This window comes from Pollachius pollachius (assembly GCF_949987615.1).
Source record: "Pollachius pollachius genome assembly, chromosome: 8".
Lineage (NCBI taxonomy): Eukaryota > Metazoa > Chordata > Actinopteri > Gadiformes > Gadidae > Pollachius > Pollachius pollachius.
In genome coordinates, this window is record NC_136941.1 from 20390593 (window position 1) to 20399452 (window position 8860).

At 45.0% G+C, this 8860-nt stretch overlaps 1 protein-coding gene across 1 annotated transcript in view; it reads right to left on the reverse strand.

Annotated features, from left to right (window-relative positions):
* The window catches only part of rarga (retinoic acid receptor gamma a), a 45623-nt gene extending 42712 nt beyond the window's left edge, over positions 1–2911 (reverse strand). Inside the window, exon 1 of the mRNA XM_079742455.1 lies at positions 2813–2911. The gene's annotated coding sequence lies outside the window, so the exon portion shown is untranslated. The remainder of the gene's footprint in view (positions 1–2812) is intronic.
* Positions 2912–8860: the final 5949 nt, after the last annotated feature.

The following is an 8860-nucleotide window of genomic DNA, read 5'->3' on the forward strand; positions in this document are numbered from 1 at the left end:
CAAAAGGTTCCTTTACAGCGGATCAACACAGAGAAATGTCTCAGTTAATGCTTTGTTTTTTTAACAAAATACATAAATAAATAACTACTTTTAAAATGCACTTATATCCAGAAGGGGGCAATTAGCAATGGAGTTTGGTGCTGGAGGACAGTGTGGAAAGACTGTGACTTCACGCAGAGACATAAAACTCTTTGTGACTTGATGAAGTCATCCTGACAGCTCGACGTTTCCATGATGTGGTCAAGTCATTCGGAGTGCCCGACAGAGATTTCAGTGTTTTCAAGAAAATATGCCAACAACAACATGAGAGAAACACAGTATGAAACAGCCAGAACAGAAAAGCAGAATGAACATTAAACGCAGAAACTTTCAGAAAAGAGTTAGGCTGAGACTTCAACGTGGAGTTTGTCTACTCGAAACACGTTGGGACTACCATGAAACTAGAATGATTTTGTATTAACTTGTATTAACACAATACAAAGAAGACTCATATTGAAACCCACTGTGGTTTGTAACACATAATAATCTTCCAACAAAAACATCAATGTAAAAAAACCCTCTTGCACATATAGACAGGTACACACACTGGCAAAAAAATACACATAGAACCACATCAACATTCACATCACATACACAGTTACTGCAAAGCCTGTCTGCATACACTACACGCGCACAAATGGCAGACAAAGGCGCATACACAAGGTGTCTTTTTTAAAGAGGGCTCAAAGGCACACAATCAGAGCCGCACACCTGCAAAAATAGACACAGGAAACGATGTGCAGATAGTTTCCTTGTTAATTATAGTGCAGTTATGGGGTGCCCCTCTGATTCCACTAAAACCACCTGTCCAGTCCCTCCCCTCCACTTGAACTTAATTGCCAGAAGAATTCCTGGAAGGGACAGGTATCAACTGAACTGAAATCTTTCTACAAGCCCATGGCTGATGGGAGACAAAAGCCTTTGCAGCCAACTGTCACTTTAAAGAAGCAACCATTCTGTGACAACCTTTAAGACCTCGCAACTCGTTGTGAAGAAAATTATTGTTTTAATTACCCATTCTATTGTTGTGTGTTTAACCACCTCATTGTGTTCATCCTGGCCTATCATAATCCTCTGATTCAAGACAGAAGACAGTAACAAGACTTGACAATATTATCCAAGATTTCATGAAAAGGAAGGCCATGTTGATTGTTTTCATTCCCATCAGGCGTCTATTGATGTCCATCTGGTAAGGATGGGGATTAGCTCAGCGCTGGAGACATGTGTAAACTATTATTCTTTTACAGCTGAATTGTGTCCGACCACATGCGACATTTGACAATTTTTGGATTGTGTGGCACTGACATTACAGCCATACTTAGGGAATATGAATGGAAGGAAAACGTATTCCCTGGACGATTCCACATGGACTCTTAACCACATGTTCATAAAGAAAAATGGTAGACTTGAAATCTGAAAAGTTTTTAAAAAATAAAAAATAAAAGTCAATAAAGCGTATGATCTGGGTGCCCTCAGTGTCCCTCTCTCTCTCCCTCTCTCTCTCTGTCTTTCTGTCTCTGTCTTTCATAATCTCCCTGCGTGGATCTCCAAAAGGAATGCTGCCATTAGAGAGTAACCATTTCACTCCAGTCCAGATGTCACTGAGCGGAGGGGAGATGATAGTATGAGCAGATGATGACACCGGGCGACACTGATATCATAGTCCTTTAAACAGTCAGCAGCCACACTCAACTGTTTTTTCTTTCCCCTCCTAGTGTAGTTGTCCCCTCTCTCCCTCCTCCCACACTGAAGTCACGTCCACACTGGGGCCGGAGTGGTGATGGACACCAGGTGTAAAGTCAACAAAAAAGAAAACCAACAAAACGGGTCCAGCTGTCTCCTACCTAGAGTCCGGACCCTCGCATGGATCGTTGTGGGGAATTTAAACGACAGGAGAAAGCGGCGTTGTTTGGACCCAGGAGACAGGAACCAGGTGACATGGCTGTACCGCGGGCGGCCTGATGGGTATCTGGTTGGCTGAGTGTGCAGCCCGCGCTGTGCTGCCTTACCTGTTGCTCCTAGCCCTAGTGCTGCGGTAACAAGTGGAACCTGTTAACCTAGCACTTCTGCCAGAACCACTATGTAACCCTAACTGCCGCCGTCAGCCAGAGGGGAGCGTTACACTGATTTCCGTGGAAGTCTCCCATGTTAACTCATTCCAACACACAGACACACCTCACAACAGAGGAATCAGCCTTCTTAGTTTTGTTCTGTGTGGAAAACAATGCTTGTCCTTTCCCATTGTTTCAAAAGTGAAAAAAGAAAGAAATCGGCAGGTCAAGAACGGGGCATGCCTCTAGTGACACGCAGATCAAACGCACACACGCATGTATACGCTAGCGAATGCACATATGCTTATGATAAAGGGCTCCACAGGCACAGAGTAACACTTGAGACATCGACTAACAAGCACACATGTCAGACAGGCTGAAATATACAGACTCTCTCTCACACACACAGTCTCACACACAAAGAGAAAAAAATGGACACACACACACACACACAGCTCACACTCACATTACTCAAAAAAGTACTTTGACAAGCTCAGTTTGACTCTACCATTCACAAATAGAGACGTGACAAAACAAGTTATTGCACTGCAGGCGAAAAAGATTATGTTAAGGTTGACTTAATAAAATTCATAACACTTGCATTGTCAGTTTTTAATTGACATTAATTCACAGAGAAATGGGACATTTGCCGCATTCTCTGTATAGCTCTCTGGGAAGAAAAAAGTAAAAAAAAGTGTGAAAGCGGTGTATGATTTACTCACCAGCTCTGACATTGACAGACAGACGAAGTGTTCAGGGGTAGATGAGCAGAGCTAGGCAAGGGGAAGGAGTAAAGGTTTGTGTACGTTCATCACGGTTCCTTTGACAGCAAAGATAGAGTAGCAGCGAGGTGCTCATTCACTCCCCCCTCCCTCCCTTCAGCGACTCTCTCTCCTCCTCTTTTCCTCCCCCTTCTCTCCCCCCCTCTCTGTCTCTCTCTCTGCTAAAGGCACTCGCTGACTCCGTCAACAAAGACACACACACACACACACACACACACACACACACACACACAAACTCTCTCCCTTTCTCTGGTCTGCCTCAGTAAGAAATACTTACACTCCCTGATTCATAAAGCCTGCCATTGTCACGTGACCCAGCACTTCAAATATACAGCACATTTTTTCACAAGCCACAAAATGCCTGTGGAGGGGGGAGGGCAGACGTTTCTGGTTTTAATTCTCTCACACTTCTTCTTTGTGTTTCTGTGGGAATTCAGTTTTTTTTGTGCTTAAAAAAATCGTCCATTTTCCAGACAATTTTTTTTTCACATCACACAAAAAATTCAATAGTGATCAATAGTTTATATTTTGAAATAAAGCAAGTACATATAGAACTCCAAAGAGGACGGGTGTTTAACGGTGATTCTAATGAAATCATGATGAGTGTACAATGTGTACCCAACCCAAATAAATATGACGTAACGTGTAAAAACCCCGAGACTTAATAACTGAACTCAACAACGTTCGTTTGTGAGGATACTCTGTTTGCCAACGTTTCTGGAAAACATTAAGGCATTTGGAAATGTGAAAAAAGACCAGCATAATAAAACAAATGTAGGCACATGGAATTTTTTAGGGTTCTTTTTTTTATGTTACTACATCTTTCTATTGGCGTCTCAGTAAAGCAACTAAAACACACACACACACACACACAGAGCGCTGGCTCCTCAGCATAGGGGAAGTCCCCGGCAAGATGGCAGAACTCTGAGGCAGAGTTGGGTGTGTCGGTGAGCTTGCCCTCTCTCTCTTTCTCTCCCTCTGTCACTCTCTGTCTCCCACTCCCTCTCTCTCTCTCTCTCTCTCACTCTTCTCTTCTCTCTCTCTCTCTCTCCCTCTCTCTCTCTCTCTCTCTCTTTCTTTCTCTCTCTGTCTCTCTCTCTTTCCCTACCTCTCTCTGTCTCTCTCTCTCCGTCTCTCTCTCTCTCTTTCCCTCTCTCCCTCTCTCTCTTTCTCTCTCTCTCTCTCTCTCTCTCTCTCCCTCTCTCTTATTTTCTCTCTCTCCCTTTCTCTCTCTCTCTCTCTCTCTCTCTCTCTTTATCAATATGAGATCATGTGTCTCAGATCTTTGTTTGTGTGTGTTTGTGGTTCTAGGCGTGTGCTCTTTTCTCCTACTTGAATGTGATGATTCTTGAGCTGTTGTGCTGTTCTGTTCTGAGGAGCCCCCCCCCCCCCCCCCCCCCCCCCCCCCCCCCCCCCCCCCCCCCACCCACCCACACACACACACACACAACCCACTACCCCACCCACCTCTTAAAACCAGGAGGTGGGTGGGGAGGAGCTTAACACACCTCAACAGTCGCCCCCCCTGACCCCTTGTTTCATCCACTCCACGCTGGACTAGGGCGCAGGATCCATTGTCTCGTTATTGTGTATGTATGTATTATATTCAAAGTGTTTGTGCTTCGAGTCCTAACATAAATAAACTAGCATGCCATTTTAAAGCTCTGATTATTTATGCACTACTTGCGTTCATAAACAATCTCCTCATCACTGCATCAATTACGGCTACACTGTTCCCCGTGTTCATTCTTAGACTCAGCAGGACATAGCGTTCTCGCTCAATATTATCACCTATTTTACTGTGTATTTTTGTGTGTACTTTTTTTGATGTCTGCAAGTGCCACGGGATAACACTATCATATTGTCCTCATGTAAACTGACCCCATTGTGTCTGACCAATTAGGTGCAGCCATTACAGTCTCGTCCAGCCCTCACTGCCCCCAGCGCAGCCCTTCATTCACTACATTCCCACATGTTCCCTGTATCAACACAGCCACACATGGTCCAGAAATCTATCTTAATGCTCCTTCAGAGATTGTTTTGATGTGGATAAGCTGAAACATCGTCAGCGGTTCAAGAAAAAAAAATGGATAAGCGTTTGCAAACCCCGCTGTGGAATTGGACTACTGTTTTTTTCCGCCGGTATGCTGAGTGGAGAATTGAGCCTCACAGCTAGAATCACCTCCTCTGATCACTATCTCCACTGCACTGAGGCTACGCACGCCACTCGCGGCGTTACAGGAGTCTAAATTATAGCCTGAGCTGTTTACACAGGAGGGGTTACACGAGCATGTTAAATATCAATGAAGACATCCACTGGAGGAGGAATACAACTAATCTAATCTAACCAAATAATCACATGACTTCTGATATCAGGGGGCTGGGGACGTTAACAGTAGATGAGAAAATATGTAATTCTACAGGGCAGATCCGGAGCATGTGTTGTGGAACAGCGCACGACAGAGCAGGCGGCCTGGGAGGGCGCGCACGTACGGCCATCTGCCCTGCGAGCGCAAGTGAAGATATCCATATGAGCTTGTGCTTAACGTCTCTGCCTATTGAATTATAGCTTCAACGGGCTTCAGATGACAAGTACACTGTGCACATATTTGTTTGTGCGATTGTGTGTGTGTGTGTGTGTGTGTGTGTGTGTGTGTGTGTGTGTGTGTGTGTGTGTGTGTGTGTGTGTGTGTGTGTTCATTGATAAGTGTGTGATGGCGGTAGCAGCAGCGGTGAGGTCAAAGGTTACCAGTGTTTGTGTCTCAGTGTCAGTGGAGTGTGCTGCAGGCTGAGATTTATGATCATTGTGTTGAGGAAGCTGCAGAGTGGGGATAATGAAGATGGATCTGAATACTACGTCTCTCTCTTGCTCTCGGTCTCTCTATCTGGCCTCTTGCTCTCTCTCTCTCTGGCCTCTCTCTGTCCTATAGCTCTCTCCCTCTCTCTGGTCTCTCTCTCTCTGTCTCTCTCTATCTCTCTGTGTGGCCTTGCTTCCTTTCCTACCTCTCTATGTCTTTCTAGCCTCTCTCTCTTTCTCTATGGCTTCTCTCTATAGTTATCTCCCAACATCTCTTACCAACTCACTCTCTATCTCCCTTCCTCCCTTCCTCTTGTTATCTGGACTCCCTATCTCTCTCCTTCTCTCTCTCTCCCCCCCCCCCCCTCTCTCTCTCTCTCTCCTTCTCTCTCTCTCTCTCTCTCTGGGCAAAGCTGGAAACATGGCCTATTGCCCTGACTGTGCTCGAGTCATTAACCTCAGTCAGTGACATCATAGCATACTGCCCTGACTGATGTCATCAATCTTGACACAGATCCCCCCCCCCCCCCCCAATACCCTGACAAAAATGTAAATGCAAGACTCAATTTATCCTACTGCAGTCATCCAGGTAGCCCTGTTTAGTGATTATGGTTTAGTGCAGTGTTAGCATTGCTAGGTGTTTGTTGTTTAGTGCTGTTTAGTAATGTCTAGTGCAGAAGCCCTTCTGATACATCCAATATTATCTTCAAAACACACACACACACACCCACACACACACACACACACACACACACACACACACACACACACACACGCACACACACACACACATTTCACGCTGTGTTTTCATTTCAGAATCATATTTGCAGTTCAAGTATGAACGAGTTCAGCCCGGGGGCGGCTGGCAGAGGAGAGAAGAGAAGGACAGAGAGAGAGGGAGAGAGAAGCAAAGGTGGATGACGGAAATAAATGGAAAGAATAAGAGATGGAGGGAGGGAGGAAGGTTAGCGGGCTGAACAGCGAGAGAGAACTAGAGATGAGAGATACAGGGAATTCTAAAGGAAATAAGGCAGCAACCGAGAGGTTAAATAGAGAAAAGGACCATGTGTGTTTGTGTGTGTGTGTGTGTGCGTGTGTGTGTGTGTGTGTGTGTGTGTGTGTGAGTGTGTGTTTAGAAAGGGGAGTTAAACGTATGCCTAACAGGCCAGTGGGAGGGGAATAGAAGGCGGCAGGTTTTAATCAGGAACAAGATGCCTGTAATGACATCACTATTTCCCCACATTCCCACTGATGTCATGTGATGTTATGTGCCGCTCCGAGACGCAGGGGATGCATGCAAACACACAGACACCTACTGACACACACACACACACACACACACACACACATAAATACAAACCCCAACACACAAATATACACTTGCTTGTGCCTTCATAGTTGCAGAGTTAAGCACACATCCTGTGAAATGAAGGAGCCCATTCATTCAGGCAGGCCAAATGTGCTCATTTAGAGTCCAACCAACTTGAAGTCCAAACATACAGAGAGGAATAGTGGTCTGAGGGAAATGAGTCGCTCATAGCAAACTAGAACTATGTGTTTGGGAGAAGAGGGAAGGGAAGAGAGGGATGGGGGAGGGAAGGTAGAAAGACGGCTAATCGCTACTCTATCAACAACAAAGGAGCACAGTGCTGGAAAATAACTACTAGTGTTCTTATTATTTTATTACAAATACATCCAAGTTACAGACGGGGTGACTATGAGAAAGAAAAGAAAGAAAAAAATGAAACAAAGTGTACACACAATTGTGAATTTCTCGGATGCACTCTGAGTTGGTTGGCTTGCACGCCAACCAGCATTTGAGCCAGAATGCAATACTTTGCCAGTATCCAGAATGGGATATTTAGCCAGTATTCAGAATGGGATACTTTGCCAGTATTCAGTACAGTGTACTTTGCCAGTATCCAGTATGGGATACGTTTGCCAGCATCCAGTATGGGATACTTTGCCAGTATCCAGACTGGGATACGCTTGCCAGTATCCAGTATGTGAGCACTTTTCCCCAACATGTGTGTCCAATGAAAGGTGAATGCTCTCCTGTCTATACTTTCTTCAGAATCAGCCATGATGTCACCATGAACCCTTGCTGAACCCACCTCTGTCAGAAAGCATTACTCCAGTGCTCTCTCTCATTTTGGGTCCACCTCTGCTTGCCTCACGCTGGGCTCCAGCCTCTAGCTTTGAATGAATATATTCACCAAAACCACATTTCAATGACCCCCCCCCCCCGCCTCTTTTTACTCAAATAGTTATTTTGTTTGTCTCCAACTTTTTCCCTCTCTTTCCTCTCTCTTACAAATACACACACACACACACACACGCACACACACGCACACGCAGAGGCACACGCACACAGATCACAAGGATACGCACACTTTGTATTTCTCTCTATCAGTCTGTCTGTCTGTCTCACTCTCTCTTTCTAAAGCAATGGCACACTATCTTCTCTGGCTAGCTTATAGTCTAATTGAATCACCAAAAGAACAACCAGCATGTTCTGATTAACAGAGACTTTGTTTAAGCAGCGGTTAAACTGAAATGACTTGAGGGCTACAGGGAGAGAAGAAACGGCCCAAAAACAGAGAGGGGAGGAAGGGAGACAGAGAATGAGGAGAGAGTAAGAGAGAGTGAGAGAGAGAGAGAGAGAGAGAGAGAGAGAGAGAGAGAGAGAGAGAGAGAGAGGGAGAGAGAAAGAGAGAAAGAGAGAGAGAGGGGGAGAGAGAGAGAGAGAGCAGGAGGGAGGGAGAGGGAAAGGGAGAGAGAGAGAGAGAGAGAACTAGGAAAGAGAGGGTGGTGGGGGCAGCGAGAAGGCAGCCAGAGAGCCACATATGGAAGTAATTCTGTAATTACTGCAAATCTGTGAGCTCAAAAGGAAAGGTCTTCTTTTCCACGACTTCTTCCATGCACATAAAACTGCCCTTGAGAGAAAGCTGGGCACTAACTAGCAGGCGAGGAACGCTACGAAAGTAGTATTTCTTTTTTTTTAATCAATAACCAAAACATTCAGGCAAAAGTTCTTGTGTTGTTATTTTTGGTAAGAAATGTCTTTCAAATAGCCTACCCTTTCTGTTCGTTTTTTTTCCTCAGCAGCGAGGCCTATTCTGAGTTTATGTCTAATCGAAACAAAAGAGGGAGGCACCGCCTAGTAAAAACTTGTTTAATCTTACGTTACT